Here is a 21,782-nt window from a genome sequence, read left to right on the forward strand (position 1 = left end):
TGCATTAACCACACCTGCACCCAAAAGTCTCACACTACAATCCACATATCTCTCCTGTAGTGGGCTCCCGTGTTACCTCTGTGTCTGCATTGGCTCATGCTTTGCTCATCCTAAAAGGCTTGAGTTATGCCTGGAATTTGTTGCCCCATGCATGCTACCATTTGATATGTACAGGGCATTTATGTGTAAGGAAGCACTCTAGGGGCAAAGCAAAGGCTGCTGGAAAAAAATTACTTACTCTAAATGCACCAAAGTGGGCAATTTTACCTGCAAACAGGCAGAGGTTGCATCTCCTTTAATATTCTATGCTCCGCTGTGTTTTAGCAGTGTAAAGGAGAAAAATCAAAATCAGGAGCACTTAAAGCTATTCTCTGAGGAGGTTTGATTGAAGAATTAATCCGTTCTTTTCAAGTCAGTTTCTACAAGGGAAGCCAACGGATTCAGTTAAACATTTCACTTAATCTGAAGACCTAAAATGGATCCAGGAAGGGAAACTGAGCTACACAGTAGGTTGAAAATTAAAGTAGGGATAAGTACAGAGGGGGCACAATACTCTTTATGTGCACATATTTTTTTCATTTTTGGTTTAATTAATGAACTGCTTTCTTTTTGTGCATTTTACTACCCATAAAATATTAGCACATTATTTGGAATATGCACTCTGCTTGTTTATACTTTTCCATCCATTAACACACACTAAACACAACAAAACACAGCTAAAATAGGGTATTATTTGGGGTGGGCAACATGAAAGCAGCCAATACCCAAGTGGAACACAGACCAATTATAGAACCTGTATTCACCACCCAATCAGCACTGCAAATGTGATGCCACAGCAGCCACATCAATACACAAAGATTATGTGAGCTCAACCCTCTTATTTTTGGGAAACTTGGAGTGGAATTTTAAATAGGTCCCATGTTTCTTGGCAAGTAAACTATATTACTATTACTATAGGCCTGTATACCAGGGTATCAGAACCATATTCACCCCTATCTTAGAACTGTAGGATAAATGGTTGTCATGCTGTCCTAAAACCACAGCAATATGCTAGTGCCGCCTTACTATGTGTTTGTAAAAGCAGCTTTCTCATTAATTTGGTCAGTAATGGAAGTCCCATTAATATGAACCCTTCACCCCTAAGGTCTCAGGAGAGCTTAATATTGCTTTTCTAACAGATAGGCATTTGCTAATTGTTTTATGTGAGCGGACTATTAGTGTTTCAAAATAGGTAGTTTTTCTAGTGCTTCACTACTGGAGCTTTTCAATTAGTTTTTCTGTTTTTGCTGATTTATTAGGCACATCAACATGAATTTTGTAGCCCCCATATTACTGTCTAACTGCAGTCATAAGTCGAGTTGCTTACTGCAATTTTTAGGTAAAGATAATATATAAACTACATAAGTGGATTTTGCCATATTCGCTTTTTATATCATTTTCAGTGATCAGGTGCATTTTTTCTGTACAGGTATGGGACCTGTTATCCAGAATGCCTGGGACCTGGGGTTTTCTGGATAAGGGATCTTTCTGTAATTTGGATCTCCATAACTTAAGTCTGCTAAAAATCATTTCAATATTGATTAAACCCAATAGGATTGTTTTGCTTCCAATAAGGAGTAATTATATCTAAGTTGGGATCAAGTACAAGGTATTGTTTTATTATTACAGAAAAAAAAGGAAATCATTTTTAAAAATTAGAATTATTTGCTTATAATGGAGTCTATGGGAGATGGCCATTCCGTAATTCTGAACTTTCTGGATAATGGGTTTCTGGATAAGGGATCCTATACCTGTATTACATTTAAGTGATGCTATTGGCATCATGGTATTGGTTTCTGTGTGTGTTTTTCCCTGATTTTCTTTTAAATCATGTTTTCCTGTATGTGGCTTATTTATCAAATCTGTGCAGTTGTGGAAAAAGGACTGTGCACAATCACAACTAAACACAACTACCGTTGTTAAATAATATTCCTCTCTTATTCCAAAACACAATTTTGTCTTTCACAGTGGACTGGTGCAAGTTAAATCTTCTTCTAGAAAATCAGTGTCAGTACATACATATAGTTTTAGCAGTGGCAGAGCACCACTTTGCTGCATAAAAATATCTCAACAAATGAAAGTCCTTCTCACCATGTTGTGCTGCATGGCAGTTCTGCATTACAAATCCATGCTGATTTATTACCTGCTGTGAATGCCATTATATGTTATTGTGCCAAATGTATATATTGGCTCAAACACACCTGTGCTGGTAGCCGAGCACTGTAATGCCCATAATTTGCATTTGAATACCAATATTTGACACAAATCGCTGCACTATTTTATTCAGTACACACATTTGCCAGACCAAATCAGTATCTTAATGCTACGAATATGTTGATTTTGAATATTTAAACTCATTTGATACTAACAAAAGACAAATACTGGACGGTTAATGTGTATTTTTTGTCGCCCGCACTTTTTGATGCCTACTAGTACTAGTACCCTTAATAACAACATATGTACTAAATAAAAAACAGAATATCCAGCTCAACTGTAATCTGATTCTAGATACCCTACAGCGAAAAATGGTTTTCATTGTTTTAACTTTACACAAAAATGTAAATTAAGGAGTGTAGTTCAGTGCTTCAGAGCAGTTCTCAATTGCATAAAATCATAGTAAAAATGACCCATCTTAGCGTTCCTATCTGCATCCAAAACCAGCGTCACGCAAGGAGTTCTTTTGTTGTTTTGGCTTGAAAACATTTAATGTGAAAATCTTACGGATTTTCATAGATACTAGTCACTACGGCAAGGCACATAAGTGTGGCAAATATCCCATAGTGTGAACAGTATTCCATAGTGGCATAGTGATGATTTTATTATATTCTAGCATATTTCCACCCTCTCTGGAATGTTCTATTACCTTCCTACACTTACAACTGATTTTTGGTGAATCATTTTAAAGAGCCACTGTGTACAAACATATTTTGGAACTCCCCTTGAAGCAAAACCCAACCTCCCTCTGCCTCAACTGTGCAGTTGTAAAATTGACTGATATCTTTCCACAATAGGATAAGAAGAAAGAACACTGCTTAGGTGAAATGTCCATAATCCCCTAGTCTATAACCCATGCTCATTCAGAGCTAAGCGCTTTTGCTTTGAAGGAGAATTGCACAATATAATCAGCACGGATGCACTGATGTTCCTTTCATCAATATTTCCCATCTGCCAGATGCTACACAGTCCCCCACTTGACAGAGAGAGAGGGGCACCTAGCAAGGGAGTATTCTGAGAGTGACATGAGAGCAGAGAATATGTAATTAGTAAGCGAAGAGGTGGAATGAAGCAGTGTTATGTACAGCTTGATATAACACCATTGATTGCACAGGTCACACAGTACAATGCTTTGTGCTATCTTAGATTATGGTATGAAATTTGTTTCAATTTGAAGTAAACAATCATGCTAAAATGACCTCTAAAGTGTCATTAAAGCTTTTCATCTAGCGAGCTACTTCTCTGAAAGATCTGATGCTTCAGCCAAACGGGTGGACATGTTACGTGGACACAACAAGTAGAGACACACACATTGTAGCTGGTGGCAAAGCATGAGCAGTACGTCAGCACACCAACTGCGCTTGTGTGAAAGGGCACGCTGTGACATTCATGGATATATGATTTGATAAAAGTTAAGATGTGTACACAAGGTGGCTTTGATGTGCCTATGTGAATCCGGCATGCCCTGTTATGTGCGGGTGGAGGGAGCCCACACAGCTGCTTATCATTCTACACCTGTACTGCATACCCCGGGCTCCTAATTAGCTCAATTCGTAGGAAAATGTTACAGATTATAAACAACAAGATTCCAAGAAACTGTATCAAGGATGACATCAACCCAACAGACTCATTCCTGAAGCTCTTCTGGATTCTATTCAAAACGTAGCCCTCACTGTTTTGTGATTTTCTCTTCCATTACTTGCTGCCACACGTGTTATAGAACCCTACTGGACTAGCTACTCTTAAGGTGGCCATACACGGGCAGATTTCAGCTGCTGATTCAGGCATTTAAAACTGACTCGGCAGCTTATCTGCCCATGTATGGGGCCCTCCGACAGGCTTCCCCGGCCGATATCTAGCCAAAAATTTGGCAGATGTCAATTGGATTAATGTTCATTAATGTGGTCCTTGCTCTGACTTTTCCTATCCTCATTATTGCAATGCGGGTGTATGGCCAACTTAAATCCTTGAAACATCTTTGTTACAATGCAGATCAACACAGTGCCTTTCTGTGCCTACAGGGCCCATCATAGAGCCTGTTATTGGGGTCCAACTGTCATAAACATTAGCTGTACTAAGTGGTAAATGATGTGGGTGCTGGAAAAGTTATTACTCTGGAGCCCACGAGGACTTGGGCACACTGGGACATTTTTTGGAGCTCTGCCAGTCACAGCCCCAGGTAACTGCCTCCAGTTTTTTCTGCATGTGTTGCCTCTGTTGCCTCTTTGTTTTATAGCTGCTGTGCAAGTCCTGTCCCAGAGCATACCACACACTGCACCAACTTGTGTCACTTCTACCTATATGTATAACAACTCAGCTTTCACTGCGTGCAGCACTCCCAGGCTCTCTTTAGGTATGTTCCTTGCTGCTCCCAGCTGTCTTTTAACATTACTTTTTCTTTCTTGTTTTATAGCTCCCATTGCATATCAGACACTGTACCTGCTTGTGTCACTTCTCCCTGCATGCATGACTCCCCTCAGCTCTCACTGCTTGCATCATTCCTTTCTTTTTTCACGACTCACTGCGTATGTGAATGCACCTGACTCATGTCACACATTTTCACCTCATCCTTCCTGTTTAACAGCTCCCAGTTGAGTTACTCATGAATGTACAAGTCTTTACTACCTGCTGTAGTCAATTGTCCTGGCTTTGAATTCCTCTAGCCTATGAGTAAGTGCCCTTTTGGCGCGAAATGCTTTAGGCCTCATATGTCCTTTTACTTTGCTGCTGTTGTGATTTTTGATTTTCATATTTTTATTTTTGGGATTTCCTCTCACTTTAAATGCTGTTTATGTGGCTTTGCCTGTGACCTGGACTAGGGTTTGCTATGTGAGAGAGTCCCTATCTACTTACTTTTTTCACTATAATTTTCTCTGTTGTTTTCTTTTTCAATACTGAGGCAACTTGCAAGCACCCTGCTCCCCTTTTTTGCTAATTTGAATTACTTTCCCTTGCATGATGAAATAATCTCTCTATGGCATTGCTGTGTCTGCTTGGATTAATTTTCCTAGTTGCAAACCTGCTTTTCCACTGATTGGACAGCTGCTTTTTGGCAGAGCCAATTCCCTCTGTCCTACAGCCATAATAAATTCTTTCATCTCAGGTCACTCTTCCTAGATCTTATTCCCTCTGTCATTGCACCTTACATTCCTAGTATGTGCCAAAGCTCCTTCATTCCTCATTTATTGTGACTTATTTAGTAACACTTAGTGGATACTCAGTACACTTAGTGGATACTCAGTACAGTATACAAGTATCTGATCTGTTTAGATAAGGTGCCCATAGTGTTTTAAAAGTCCATTGCAATAAAAACTTGTGTATAAAAAAGATGGGATTTTTGCTTTCTTTAAATTTAAATGCTGGTTTTATAAATATTAATAAAGGTGTACCATTTAGGAGTCTTTCCAATAATATGGCCTATAAATAAATACATTGTGCACCCTGTTGTACACTACTGTGCAAGGTTACTTTTTGGACTATTGCTCCTTAATTTTCCACTTCCTTCTAACTTTTTTTTATAAAATCCCCATTGGAACCTATATCCACATATATCTTCACTATTTCATACTGCTCTCAGTGTTCCAAGCTATTGCCACTGCTCCCAGCTCTGACCATAACTTTTACTTTCACTGTTCCTTGCTAGTTTTGTCGTTGCTCCCTGACCTTCTTAAACTTCAGACTCATAATCTTCTGCTCTCTTGCTAATGTGTTATCTGTACTTCAACAACAGTCACAGTTTCTTTCTACATTACAGAACTACACTTGGGGTCACAGAACTGATTCTAGCAGGAGCCCCTCTATGTAGAAATGGAAAGGTTGCTTCAATGGATTCACTCAGGTCTATGAACAGGGCTGCCAGTAAAGGTTTCTGGGCTGACATGCTGAAAAACTGACATCAAATTAGAAGCACATTTTAACCTCTCTCCTCAGAGCACCCTTACTCAATGTGCAATGTAGCCAAAATTCAAGGAAGCGCAAATTTAAGTTTTACAATGTTCCTGTATTATCTCCTTCCTTGGATCAATGGCCTCTAATCTTAGCAAGCACCTTTGGATACCCTTGCTTAGCAAGACCTTTTATTCAGGCTTTGTGTGTACTAAATGAGCATGCGGGAATATGCTTTCCAGCTAGGGTCAGCTTTGGGCCATTAATTATAAAAAAAAACAAACTAAAGATGCTATTTTCTTTGTTTACAAGGATACAGCAGCTTCTGTTACATATCCAGTGACTGAAAAGCTTTGCACTAATTAGATTTTTTTCAAACTCTCTAGCTGCCTAGCCATGTGAAAAAACTAGAAATAAAAACACTCTGCTGGGAATTACGATATAGATTCTAGGTCTTCTCTCCCATGATTCAGAATTAACAAGAGAAAGTCAGCTGAAGGTAGCAGTGACAGCAGAAATGTATCAGAGAGCAACAAGGATTAAGAATCTTGTCATGATTCACACAAAATCAGCAAACATGCAGCCAGGGTCTTGTGGGGGTAGAAAACAGTTCTGGCCTTAGGTTAAAGAGCTACAAATATTACTGACAAACAATGAATCAAGAAACCTTGCTAAGAAATTTTCTAAACACTCTAGTTACAGAAGAGAACATGTTATTGGTTGCTGTTGGTCACAAGACCAGGAAAAACTTTGTGGGAAAATAACATGGCACAGGGGTCTGAATGAGTGAACACTTTGCTGAACTAATTCAGACAGGAATAGATACCGTGAGGACTGATTGTGTCCTTGACATTACAAGGAATATTACAAGGATTGTTCCCTCTAAAGGTGTCCATACACCCACCAATATTCGGTATGGTGGGTTGATAAGGTGACCGATATTGGCAAAAGCCTTGGATATCAGTTGTCGATGTGGCAGGTCTGAATTTTTTGATAAGGCACCTGAACATTAGTTGTACGTTAATGCTGAATCGTCAGATGGGGCCGAGTTCTGTTGTTTCTACCTGCATATCTGACCATTAACGTTAGTGGAGTGGACAACCAATGGTCACAGGAAAGATCGTTATTGTAACATGTATGGCCACCTTAACATCTTAGCACACATTGTAAGGTTACAGTGATTGCTTTGTCATTACATTCTCAGTTGTACCTTATGAGACCTACAGGGTCTATTCAAAACTGGAGATGCTGTATAAATGATAAACCACTGGCAATGCTGATTAAATAACTTACACTCAAATACATTACACAGGTACATATGAAAACAATTCAGCTAACCAGGGTCACTATGTGATGTTGTCATGTTGCCCTGCTAAATGACATACTATACATCATGAAAACCATAGTCTTCTGACAGTTGGTTCCCTTTCTGTTTGACCTATCCTACAAAAATCCTGTGTATGTGTTCTACATTTTAAAATGTTCATTTTATTTGTCTTTATTACAATGTTTGGATTGTCTAGCTAAAAAAATACAATAGCAGCATATCAAAGCATCAGATTACCTTGAAATTACCTTGACTTGGCACATCATGATCATGTTCTTTAGTTATGAACTCAACTAATTTCCAGTGCACTTGCTGTTTTGAGAAACATTGAAGACTGTAATTTTAAGTTCTAAAATCTGTTGAAAATGATGTAGTCTTACTATTTAACAACCCAGAACATTAACACTTAAAACTATAGGTCTAATTTATGTACACAAATTCAGTGAGCAAAGTGCAATGTCAAGTACAGTGTTCCCTACCCAGAATTCCATTGTTGCAACTAGTTGCAAGGGGGTGTTTTCCCTGGCACAACTGCTGCCGATGTTACAAATCTGTTAATCTCATACAATTGTGCAAAAAGTTTCACAAGGTTGATGTTGTGGTTTGGCACAAAACCGAGTGTCTGCCTATTGAGGTATGGTGCTGAGGGAACCCTGGAGTTACCTCCTGGCCAGAAGGTGGTGCTAGCTCGAGGGTTCAAAAGGTGCAACTGCATTATCATCACCAAGCAAAACTACATGGAAATGCAAAAAGTGCATTTTGACACAAGTATTTTTAATGAATGGGGTTTTACACTGGGAACTGGGAAATGTGCATAATTGCATCTGCAGAAGGGAACGTAAACAAGTCCTTACTTGTAAGCTACCACTTTTTGTTGTTTTTTGTGATAATTATTATCCTGTGCAGCACAATTAGAATAAAATTGCATGAAAAGCAAAGGTTACAGGACTAGATGTTTTAACATTTCAGCACTGCAGGAGATGCTTAAACTGACACTTTCATCAAGTTTGTTTTATGTTGATATTACATGAGTACAATATAGTATTTTTGGATCACACAATTGTGAAAATGGAAAGTTGTAGAGTTCTCCATGTGAACTGTACAGAGTTTATGTGTAAATAGTCACCAAGTTTGTACGCAGCATAGGTAGAAATGGATCAGTACAGAGGAACAATACATAGTTTTTGTCCAGAACCTCCATGTTTTTTTTTTGGCTATTAATGGCAATGAAGAGATGGGAAAACCCCTGCAAACAGAATTCAACTTTATGCAACTAGACTTTGTTGTAAAACATTTTACAGAAGAAACAGCTCCTACAGTGATCAAAGATTGCTGTAGATCAAAGATTTTAGCACCAAGATGAGCACAAACTACCACTGTCGGTATTGCTTCACCACCCATACAGTGCTTTATTGAGATGGAAAGTCATCCTCAAAAAATACATGCACAGGTCTCTCTCATTGGCTTAGGGATAGAACCAACATCTGCAACTTTAGTTAGGTTTTGTATGCTATTTCATTCTTTACTAGATTAAAAAGAAATGCAGTTTACTCATCCAAAGATACTAGAAAGACTCTGGGATCACATCAGCTTCAGGTCCCAAAGAAAATCCTGGCCCCTGCCTGGGGGTGATGTACTACGACAAATCTTTCATATGCACTTATAGAATGGGAGTTTTATACAGAGTATAACAAGTCCCACGTTTTTCATTAAGGGGTGCACTTGGAGTCAATTCATCAGTTAAAAAAGGAAGCAGATAAGCTGGCCTGAAGCTTGCTATATCCACTGCTGAGCTGCAGCTTTCTGCTGTCCACAGATGGTGAAGTTTGTGGTTCAGCATCAGCCATAAGTCCCAAAAGTAAGAAAAAAAACAAGAAGAGAATTATTTTTAACATATATTTATAAGAGGGCTGGAATTAGGGGTAAGCATAAAAGACATGTCCCAAGGGCACAATGGGGGGGAGGCGCAAGACTCATACTTTATAATCACTCCACTTTGTTTGTCTCACTTTGTTTGTCTCACTGCCCCACTCTTCAAATTTGAAACTCAGTACTGCATTGCCCTGCTCACTGTAGCAGGGGGGCAATCAAGGGGACTTGCCTCGGGTGATCCATTCAGTTGGCTTGGAGCTGATTTATAAGGCACCATCATATTTCACAGTGCTGTAAAATAAATGGTTTATATAATGAGGTTACAGATTACATGCAAAAATACAACATTTAACCAAAACAGCAAAGTAAGTGATGTGGCACTGAGCATTGCAATTAGTAGCATATATTGTACACTGAACCTATGTTGTAAATGAGGGTCAAGTCTCTTTAAAGAAATGGAATAGCTTTTAACAAGCAGAAGTGCTATGCAGCTATAGGCAATGCCAAATGATGACACTTTTTTCTTATGGAGTAATAGCGTTGTGGCAAACGCAGTGGAGCAAAAAGCAAACCAAACCAGATGTGCTTACTATACTAGAGTTCTGCTATTCTTTATTATTCTTCCATATATGCTTACTGTAACTGTTCCAAGTTATAAGATGACTAGTGTTGCCAACTGTCTGGTTTTGAACCATACAATCTGGTTTATACTGTACATTGGCTATTCAGTTCAAAATTGCCTGAAGATTTGAAAACCAAACAGGACTCTTGCCCGATTAACATTCAATTTCATTAATCATAACATTGCCTCTAAACGTCATTGTGCTGTTCTACTTTTACCGTCTCTGCCCCCATCTGGGGGATGAAATTGCATCAGATGCCTAAAGTTATGCTGGAACTATATAAAAAATACTGCATTTTTGGCAAATTGAGTCTGAATTTGCATTTTGCACACTACACTTGCAGTAGTTATTGACCCAACATATTATGCTCATCTTTCAGTCTACATTCAAATTACCACATAGTTTATAGGGTATCTGTCCATAGCTATTAAATGCAAAACCAAACTGGAGAATTGCACAGAATGGTTAGAATTCCAGTGTCTGCATGTATTACTTTTAATGAAATTAGCTCATAGCACCACTTCAAATCACTTAAAGTTAAAACCACAACATATTGGTCCATTTGGAATAATAAACAGTATAAAAAAATCGAGCGATTTCTTCAGCCAAAAGTAGAATTTACATAAGTGTTCTGCATACGCATGAATTAAAAATAAAATCTATAACAGATTGCAATGCATACAGTGAATACAAATACACTAAAGGGCAGATTTATGATTGTTTATGATTGTTTAAGAAAATATAGGGATTCTAGGTGAAGATATCAGTTCCTAAGGCTGTAAAGTGAAAGCAGATGCTATACAAAAGGACATACACTCTCGAAATGGATGGCTAAGGAACTGCACACATGATAAAAAACTTCTCCTTGCATCTCTAGACTAGTGCTTCAATATTCTCCCTATAAACTGGGTCAATTATTTGCACTATGGTCACTAAGATTTTTAGTAATTGTAGTGATCTGAATAGGTCCTATAGAAAAATAAGAATCCTTTGCCTCTTAATGAAAACATAATTTTCTTTCTCCATCATGAGACACCTTTCTTTGTGTCTCTGGGACCCATCTCCTTTAATCAGGTACTAAGTACCATCAAAGCTTCAGACTTATCACAAATACTCTGCATTACAAAGAATATGTGAATTCATAACAAGAGGTGTGCAGTTGTTGCTTGTCTGTTGAGGACAAAACATTCCCATGGGTGAGAGCATTTTAGTGTAAAAGATATAGACCAGAATACTATAGCATATAACTGTATAAAATGTATTGCTGGGGACACACAGTATTTAAACATCCAAAAATGAATAATGTATGATACGCCAGTCATGGATTTCAAAATAACTATAAACATAAATATAGCAAATCAAGCAATTACCTAACTGTTTAGATCCAATATTTGGATCTAGTAAACTTCATTTTGTAAAAGAAGGGATTCATTTTCTTCACATGCTCATGCCCGCAATAGAGAAGTTTTAACAAAGAACTGATGGTAGGTGACATTGACGATGTATAAAGGATAATAACACAATCTGCACTGATTACAAAAACTGAGGATAAAATCCAGTGTTGCATTTAGTATGATCTAAGCATTTTACAATGCCCTTACTTTACTTCTCTTTTAATTCATAATGGGATTGTATTCACAAAATGCAAGGTAATTCGGTGGTTTGTGTTCTCAGGCTTCCCTTATGCTGTCCCTCCACAGAGGCAGACTTTATGGTGCTCTCATGTTTTTGCATGAGACCACCCAGTCATTTTCCCATTGTACATTTTGGTGCAAGGACACTATATTGTACATTACCCCTGAATTTAAAACTAGTTACTAGTGTATGGATGATACAAAATCGACCATTCAAAACTCATACCAAACATATGTACTGTAAGTTGAAGATAACTGTACTATTTGCACCTTCTTGATAGAGAAGCATTATGAGGTTTCCCCATAATTTTGCCAAAATAGCCTTGATCCGGTATCCTACTCCTCCTTTTATACAAGTAATATAAAATATATTCTTTATCACAGTTATATACGGACACGGATATATATCCTTACACCAGTGATCCCCAACCAGTGTCTCAGGAGCAACATGTTGCTCACACCCCCCTGGATGTTGCTCCCAGCGGCCTCAAAGCAGGTGCTTATATTTGAATTCTTGACTTGGAGGCAAGTTTTGGATGCATAAAAACCAGGTTTACTGCCAAACAGAGCCTATTGTAGGCTGCCAGTCCACATAGGGGCTGCCAAATAGCCAATCATAGCTCTTATTTGGCACCTCAGGAAAATTTTTCATGTTTGTGTTGCTCCCCAACACTTTTTCAATTTGAATGTTACTCACAGGTATGAAAGGTTGGGAACTCCTGCCTTAAACAAAAGACACCAAATTTCTGTTAGTCTTGTAACTTCCCTCCACTACCTCATTCCTAGTTACTTGTAGCTATGCCTTACCATAATTCCTATCTAGAAGTCTTTTTACCATCATATTCCAAATGTAATTTCACTTTTGCAAACCGGAATTTGGGAGTTCCTTTAGTATATTTCTTGGGTCAATGTTCTATAATCCTCTATGGTATTTCTGTCAGTTTACTATATAACATGGTACTACCTTGGTCATCCCTGATTTTTACTTATACATCCAGCTGAGTAATATCAGATACCACATCAGCACTGAGATGTATATTTTTATCCAAAGAATTCAGAACAGGTCTAATAATGCCTGTCTGCCAAGGATAAAATACTCCAGTGGGTGACAGAATTTTTAATGTATTTGTATTTTTGTAATCTGTAATACTTATTTTGACTACAACTATCAACCACAGATTTCCATTACACCAAACCTATATTCTATGTTCTCCAGTAGGTTTTTGATATGACAACATGTCATTGATAAAATACAAATATTCTTCCAAAGACTCCTCCATTTTGTGCAGCCTCAGGACTAATGCCTATTGCCCACACTGAAACCTGCTCTACCATTTTTTAGTCACATTCTTGATAATTCCAACAATTCATTACCAGAATCAATATCTGCTTAGCATTATTTCACCTCATATATTATTCCTGTGATGGTGTGCATCTTTCATCTGCCTGTCACAACAAACTGTGTGTGACCAGGTTAGAAAATCACCTCCTGGATACAAATAAGATTGAAGGACAGATAATAGGGCATGTAGGTAACAGAGGATAACCCATCTGTAAGGGGTCAAAGAGAATTGATGATAGCCATTCTTATAGCAAAACAGAACTCATAGTCTTTCATCAGTTATTAAAAAAGGAGCAATATTAAGACAGATGTTGTGGGAGCTCAAAGCAGTACAGTTCCAGCAGATGGCTCTGTGTGTATGGGTGAGAATTGGTACAAACTCTGGGTTGGAACTCTGGGTTGTGTGCTTAGCAAACTTATGTTTGCAAACAATTTATTAGAGCTTTATTTGTCAGAATAGCAACCCACAAAATTCACTACAATTTCACTACAACCGTCATTGACTCTCTCGATCTCTCTCTCTCTCACAGTATATATATATATATATACTTTATTTAAGCTTTATTAAATATTCTGTTGGTCAAACAACGACAATAGATCGCTTAGAAACAGTATGTTTTATAAACAAAACAACATTGATAGTCTGTGACTTGTACAAGTGACTTTTATCCCTACTCAACAAATATAGCTATATCAAAAGGAATATCTGTACAAAGCTGGTACACAAAGGATCCCACTACTAACAGAATGTATTGGAAATTTCAAGAAAGAAGGCAATTTCCTGGAATTATGTTTTGCGAATATATTTACTTTGTTTTTACAAATTCATTAGAAGTCAGGTCCTCTGTGTATCAGCCAAGATTAGCTTTCTATGGATATTTCTGCTTTTGAGCACCTGGGCTTTTCCAGTACCTCTAAGGGTTACATCATATTACTGGAAGTCTTTATATGTATATATTGAATAGCAAAAGAAATGACAGGAAATCAAACTCTCCTTGTCAAGTTCAACTAGACTGTACATAGAAAGCGTAGGAGCTACTAATATTATTCTGGCTTCTATTTTTCCTAATATTTTCTTCTGTTGGCTATTGTTTTTTTCAATATAAGGACTTTAATAAAGAGAAGCAAATAAAATTACAGGCAACAAAGAAAATTCCCATTATTAAAGAGCGTCAAAGCTTTTGACAAGGGAATACATCTCCAGTTCATAGAATTTAGAAACTCTAAAAAGGAAATCCGTAACTACAGAGTTACTAATCTCACATGAATAGCGGGGGCATAAGTGACAATGGAGAAGTTAGAAAATACCCAGTAGATATAAGAGTGAAGATACTGGGGCCACAACAAATCTTCTTCCCAAATCTTTATAAACATTAGGAAAAGACACTAAGAAGCTTATTTATTATGCTGTATAAAACTAATTCCCCTAAAACGGAGTAAAAAGCTGTGTAAAATTAATGGAAAAGATTGCCATCTGAACGCCGGATATTGCGCTGTTATTTTCCGTAAGTTCCGGTGGAAGAAAAAACGCATAAAAAAATGACGCCAATTTTATGCCAATTTTACACAGCGAAGCCTGGCGATGTGTGGCAAATTTTTTCGCCATTTTTTACACAGCATAATAAATATGCTCCTAAGTTTGCCCAGGAGCTAAAACCCATAGCAACAGGGGTAGCATTTACTGGCCACCTGTTTAAAAGCAAAAATCTTATTGGTTGCTATGGGTTACTGGGTTACTGCTCCGGGGCAAACATAGTGCCTTTTATTACATATGGGCAATATGGTATATTTAAATGCACATTAGTTTGGACCCACAGCATGCCTGTTATATATTTTGGCCAACTGTTACTACTGTTACATCCCAATATTTAGAGCTTATGGAACTTTTACACCAGAGACAACACATGATTGGGACTATAACATATTCTGGAACCTCCATGCTAGAAAGGATGAAGGCTTACTTCTACTGTAATGATGGACTGTGTAATACTACCAAAAAAAGAGGAATGGACTTACCACTTTTGAGCAGCTGGGTGCTCAATACTGAACAAGTAGAACTCAAAGCATGTTTGATCAGACCTGCCCTTTCAGGTACATTTACTTTATGTTTTTTGTCCACACTTTCTGGTAATTAGAACAAATGCATTCTAATTAGAGTGGATTTGGAGCATCAGGGTGTATGAGTATTAAGTCAGAAAACAATAAATATCAGACAGACAGATTGAAGGCTCAAATCTTATAAAAGGTAAGAATTATGTTGTACATTAATTGATTTGCAAATGGTTTACATCAAGCAAAAGGAGTAGTAAGTTATTATTCAAAGATGTTGAAAGATCAGTAACACTATTATCAATTCCAAGTGGAGTCTCGCCATTCCTATACTGTATTCAATTATATAGTCAAGGTGAGAAATAACAAGGCATATCAATATATCACAACTAAGAATGCAAAAAGCTAAAAACTACCAGCTTTCCCCAAAACAAGGAATAGGTGGATGATCAACACTAATAGATTATGTGGACTAATGTATGAACTGAAGAGGAAAGGAATCTCACCACCAAATGTTGTATGCTAAAGAGAGGCTGCAGCTCATAGGCGAGGCCATGGCCTTGTTCCTGCTGAAAGAGGCAGGGAGCAATCCTTCTTGATATAAACATGCTATATAATGCTGACTTTGGAGCTGATATGATTTAGCTAATGTCCCACAGAGTGATTTAGTTGCCTGCGATAGAGCTTCAAAATGCCTTTCCACCAGCAACAAAGCCAATCGCTGCCAGAAAAACGTACACATGGTTTCAGTTTTCCGAAGTTGCGTGAAGTTTCCTCCTGCAGGTAACTTTGCAAGACTTTGGAAAACTGAAGTGATGCTTAGGCCTTAGGCCTTTCCACCAGCGATTAGTCACCCGCAGTAGCAGAGATCTATCGCGGGCAATTAAATCACTCCGTCGGACTTTAGCCTTAAATTGCTTAAAAGCCTTCTCCTCACACACACACATACACACCCCAAAACATAGGACATATATTAAGACTGTACAGTTAAAACAATCGGAGCAGTTTACATATAAAAATTTAACTCTGAAAATTGGTACATACAGTGTATGTGCACATACGATTACACACACCAGTGTATACAGTGTATACTAGTGTTTACAAGAATAATACAAAGATAAAAACATAAGTACACAAGCAGATATACAGGTAGAAATCTTCAGACACACATATATTTTTTAAACGCTGACACAAGAGAGATCATTAATATGAGTGTATATATATATATATATATATATTTATACAGTATAAATATATACACACACACAATACAGACATATGAAATATTATATACAGAATGTTGACACACATTTAAAATGATGTACAAGTATACACAAATACACATTTAAACTCAAACTTGCACAAACAAATGCACTCAGTATGCATATATTTGTTTTTTGACATCACATTCTATGTCTTTTCCTTTATTGTTTGTGTGATGATGAGTTATATCCTAAATTAGCAATGTGCTATCTCTTACTTCTCCCTGTTTCCAGATGGTATGAATGGTGTGGAACTGATGGCCTGTTTCTTGCATGTCTGGTGTATATCTTTTGCCTTCTGTGTCTTCTGTCTCTATGTTACTGTAGGTCTGTTGGCTGATACCTGTATGTGGATAGCATATCTAATGGATAAGCCTGGCTTATACAACAAGTTAAAATAGTGCCTCCTAGCTGATAGCTTTATATCATGTCACCTTTATGCTATTATTGCATGATGGTGCTACTGTATGTCAGTAACATGTCTCCCAGTGCACATTAGAGTATCTCTTAGCTGATATATCTACATTCATGCCATTTTTCCTGGCTGATGCTGTTTAGAAGAAGCATGTCTATTAAATGGCTGGCTCAGGCTCTCTATTGGGAGCAAATCATATGAAGGATGCAGCATTTTCATAGTGTTTTCCTTTTACAGTCACAGTATTATAACAGTTTTTCTCCTAATTGATGCTACATTCAGGTTTATTGACACCATGCATATGTACTGATGTCACATACTTTGGTGCATATACCCTGACAAATAATACATGCCGGTAGCATGCCTTCTGGCTAATACAGTATGTTGATAAGTATCTTCTGGCTAATAATTAATGACTCCTTATCCATGGGTGTCTACAGAAAATGTTTTTTGAGGGGCAAAGTCATAAGCTTAGCTTAGTTAGGATAAAGTACAAGGCACTGTTTTATTATTATTGGACTGTGTGGGAGATAGCCTCCCTGTAATTCATATCTTTCTGGATAACGGGTTCCCGGGTAATGGATCCCATAAATGTACTTACCCCAACGGTACTTACAAACTTTGCAGCAAACCCTTGGGGCCCTTACACATGGGCATTTCTTCCTGCACCCCCATGTAGTTGATCCATGATGCGTTCCACTGCAGGAGAACGCAGGAGGAAACACTGCTTATTCTTCTTGGTGCTTACATGAGCCTGAATGAGTACAGTTAAGCCTGGAAAAATGGACAGCATTTCTTCCTGTGTTCCCCTGCGGTGGAACGCAGAAAGGATCCACCACATGGGGACGCAGGAAGAAACGCCCATGAGTAAGGGCCCTTACAGCTCCCAAATCAGAGCTATGACTAACGGAAAGGAATGAATTCTAGGTGTAAGCAGGTGAGACGTCTACATCCACATAAAGTAGAATAAATCACATGACTTTAAGATTAAATATAGCCAACAGTACTACCCAGGTAACCATTACATTCAGATACAGTATCCACATTAGGGAAAGGGGCACCCAAATCAGCCAATACATTATGCTTTAAAAAAAGGCTTCTAAACTGAAAGGTTTTACCTGCATCCCTCAGGCTGTTGTTTAACTACAACACTCACCAACTCTCCTTTGGAAGTATAATAATGTGTACATTTGCTTCTCTAAAATTTCAGCGCCTGATATAAATTTATTGTAAAGAAAGCAGTCACGTATGTGGCTATCCAAGCTGGAAGTAATATAAAGACCTAAAAGCCACTATATGGTTTATATGAGAGAGTTTACAGCCACTATTTTATATATATATATATATCTATCTATATATCTATATATCTATATATATATATATATATATGCTTAATAAATGTTTATATTGGAAGATGTATTGGGATATTTTAGAAGCAAGACTCGTAAACAGGAACTAGCAATTAATGGGCAGAGTTGTAAATCAATAGGGAGAGTTAGCAAGAACATAGGAGACTTTCTTAGGAGTTATATTCAGACAATAAAATGTACCTTTTTCTCACAAAATAAATAAAGAGCAGTCAGACTGGCACAGCAGCCACAGGAGCCAACACACACACACTGACAGACACACTCATACACACACACACTGACAGACACACTCATATACACATACACACACACACACACACTGAAAGACACACACACTCACACACACACACACTGAAAGACACACTCACACACACACTCATACACACACATACTGACAGACACAAGCAGATTTCACTTCTCTCTCAAAATGAAGCAGAACCATATCCTAACATAGTCTATGTCAAATATGCCCTGTTCCCATTATGTGACCAGGCTGAGGGTCAGAAAAGATACCAAAATGAGACACAGACACAGAATCATGACTTACTGAGATCTTGAACACCACTAAGGGGCCCTGGGGCACTTGTTCTTGCCCTGTTTGGGGGATCAGGTCCCCCCTCCCTTGTCCCTTACTGAGGGCACCTATGTGCATACAGTGTGCATATCTTATGACCTACAATGAACAGTGACATCATAATTATGTTCAAAAGCTGCCTGCTAGTGCTTACCTCTGCGTTGATGTTGTATGATTGTAATGTGTGCCCTTGCAGTAGGCTATGTGCCCAGTGCCAAGACATGCAGGATGATGGCACGTACATAAGCCGCCATGCCTGTCTTTCTTGGCCGCTGCCACCGCAGCGAGTTCAGCACCACGGACAGCATCCTCCCTCCCTATCATCCAGCATCCCCTGCCCCCCGCCCAGCACTGCAGTGTGCCAGCCTGCTGCACCTACCTTTAGCTGGAGCCGCTCTGCGCCATGCCATACACCTGGGCCAGCACTCCCCGTTACTCCTTCTCCTGCAGCTGCCCTCCCCTCGGAAAACAATCAAAGAGCTGGCACGAAGGAAGCATTCAAAGGACAAGGACTACTCCATTCATAATGTCAGTTCCTGGGTAATCCGACAGTTGGGGGTCCTCAGTTGATGCCCTTAGAAAATTCCCCATGGCAGTTTAACATGGTGGCCGTCCCACTACTCCACAAGGTCCCCAGAGAGTAACAGGGAGAAGGGCAGACTCTCCTTCTGCAGCAAGGAGCTGGGCGCCGACCTCATCCAATCCCCGGCTCAGTGTGTCTGGGGCTCGGGTGGGGGAGCAGGGAGGGAGCTGCTGGAGAGGAGGAGGAGCCCAAGTTGGAAATCTTTAGCACTGCAGCAGCTTCATGGGAAATAATAATAATAATGATAGGAGGTCACAGCCAGGAGGGTCCAGGAGCTAGGGGAAATAGAGGGATTGGGCACAGAAGGTGGAGACTGAGCCTGAGACTGTGTGCAGCTGTGGAGAGAACAGATTACTGTTGGGGGGGGGGGGGGGGGGAGGAGGGGGATCGATGTTGCTGGACAGAAAGCAGAAAGAGACAAGTACAGTGAAAGGATAGTGGGATACACAGGTGTCCCCAGTAAGGGTCAAGGGGGAGCACTTGCCCCCACCTCAGAGTTTACCCCTCAAACAAGGCAAGAACAAGTATCCCAGGTCCTCATTCTGTGTCTCTTCCCTTAGCCTCAGCCTGGTCACATGATGGGGGAGGGGATGTTTGTCTGTAGAATATGGTTTTGCTTCAGTTTGAGGCAAGTGAAATCTTGTGTGTGAAAGCTTGTGTCTGTCAGTGTGTGTCTGTTGTGTTAGGGCCATGACTGATGGGGAGATTAGTCGCCTGCGACAAATCTCCCTCGCCACGGGCGACTAATCTCCCCGAAATGCCATCCCACTGGCTAGAATGTAAATCGCCGGCGGGATGGCACACGCGGCACGGCGATTTGACGAAATCGCGGAAGGTGTCTTGAGAGGAAACTTCGGTGATTTTGGTGCCACATATGCCGTCCCACCAGTGATTTACATTCTAGCCGGTGGGATGGCATTTTGGCCACGGTCCTTAGAGAGACTGGTGTGTGTGTGTGTGTGTGTATATAATTGTACAGTAAGTGGGAAGCATGGCTCCCACCAACTCCCAGTCTGACTGCACTGTATTTACTCTGTTAGGAAAATGGTCCTTTTTTTGTCTGACTATAACTCCTCATAAAATCTCTTATGTTCTTCCATAGTCCCCCCATTGATTGTCACTTCTGTCCATTAATTGCTATTTCTTTTTGCCAGTCCTTCTAAACTATCCTTATGCATCTCTCAATAAAAACATTTATTAAGCATTACATATGTATAAAATAGTGGATGTAAACTTTCTCATATAACACATATAGTGGCTTGTTTTGTTCCAGCTTGGATAGCAACATAAGTGCTTTCTTTAAATTGGGTGCCGACATTTTAAAGATGGAAATTTACCCAGTATTATGATATTCTAAAATGCTCTTCTTGATAAGGAGAGTTGTTGAGTGCTGTGGTTGAACAACAGGTGCTAAAATTTTAGAGGAGGAAATGTAGCCATTATTATACTTTCAAAGGAGAGTTGGTGAGTGTTGTAGTGGAACAACAGCCTGAGGGACACAGGTGGGATCTTTCAGTTCAAAAGCTTTTTTAGAGGAGTGGTTCTCCTTTCTGTTAACTATTAGTATGTTTTAGAATGTCCTATATCTAGCAACTTTGCAATTGGTCTTCATTATTTATTTTTTATAGTTTTCAAATTATTTGCCTTCCACTTATCTTACTATTCACCCCCTTACCTAATTATATTCCAGGCTTTCATTCACCCACTGTCTGGTTGCTAGGGTAAACTAGACCCTAGCAACCAGATAGCTAATGAAATTCCAAACTGGAGAGCTGCTGACCAAAAAGCTAAATAACTGAAAAACTACAAAAAATAAGAAATGAAAACCAATTTCAAATTGTCTCAGAATATCATTGTCTACATCATATTACAAGTGAACAACCCCTTTAAGGCACAATGTATTGGCTAATTTGGGAGCCCCATTCTTTGCAGCTGTCTATTTGTCTGTAATGGATATCTGGTTGGGACTGGATTTAGAAGGCCCACCTGCTTACACCAGGAATTCATTCATTTCTAGAATTATTTGGGGTCTCTAAGGGTCCTTACACAGAGGCTTTTCTTCCTGTGTCCCTTGCAGTTGAACTTTATGAGCATGTCGTATGCAATGTGATTCAAACTGGTTTCCCTTTTTTAAAGCTTTAAATTACAAGAAGCCCATTTCCTACAGAGTCCATTTTTAGCAAATAATATATTTTCATAATTTATATTCTCTACTTAACAGCGCCCCCTAGATACACAATTATGGAAGCTGTGATTGACTTTCTAGGCTTTGCCAGTTAATACATGTCCTGCAAATCTTGCATTACCTTAGCTTCTCTATAAAGAATTAATATAAAAAAAAAGCTTGCTTTTGGTTAATAACTTTGCCCCCACCCCCCAGTACATGTTCTGTGGACGCCCATGGTAAGATATAAAAGGCAGCTAAGTGTGCCGTGGATAAGTTTGTGGGGTTAGTTAGAGACCATGCATTGGAAAGATAGGGATGATAACAGGGGATTGAAAAGAGAGAGGGACCAGATACAGGTTCCAAAGGTACAGGCGCTTGAATGGAACCTGGGCTTCAAGAAGGAGGGAACAAGGGAAAATCAGAGAG

General features: G+C 39.0%; 1 protein-coding gene across 4 annotated transcripts in view; it reads right to left on the bottom strand.

The window, feature by feature from the left end:
• Positions 1–21,782, bottom strand: part of lrfn1.1 (leucine rich repeat and fibronectin type III domain containing 1, gene 1) — a 69,012-nt gene that overhangs the window by 34,216 nt on the left and 13,014 nt on the right. Inside the window, exon 1 of one of the 4 annotated variants that reach the window (XM_002940361.5) lies at positions 18,986–19,495. The exons of the other annotated variants lie outside the window; for them this stretch is intronic. The gene's annotated coding sequence lies outside the window, so the exon portion shown is untranslated. Of the gene's footprint in view, positions 1–18,985; positions 19,496–21,782 lie in introns of those variants that run through there. 4 annotated transcript variants of the gene reach the window in all.

This window comes from Xenopus tropicalis, chromosome 8 (genome assembly GCF_000004195.4).
Source record: "Xenopus tropicalis strain Nigerian chromosome 8, UCB_Xtro_10.0, whole genome shotgun sequence".
NCBI classification, from domain to species: Eukaryota; Metazoa; Chordata; class Amphibia; order Anura; family Pipidae; genus Xenopus; species Xenopus tropicalis.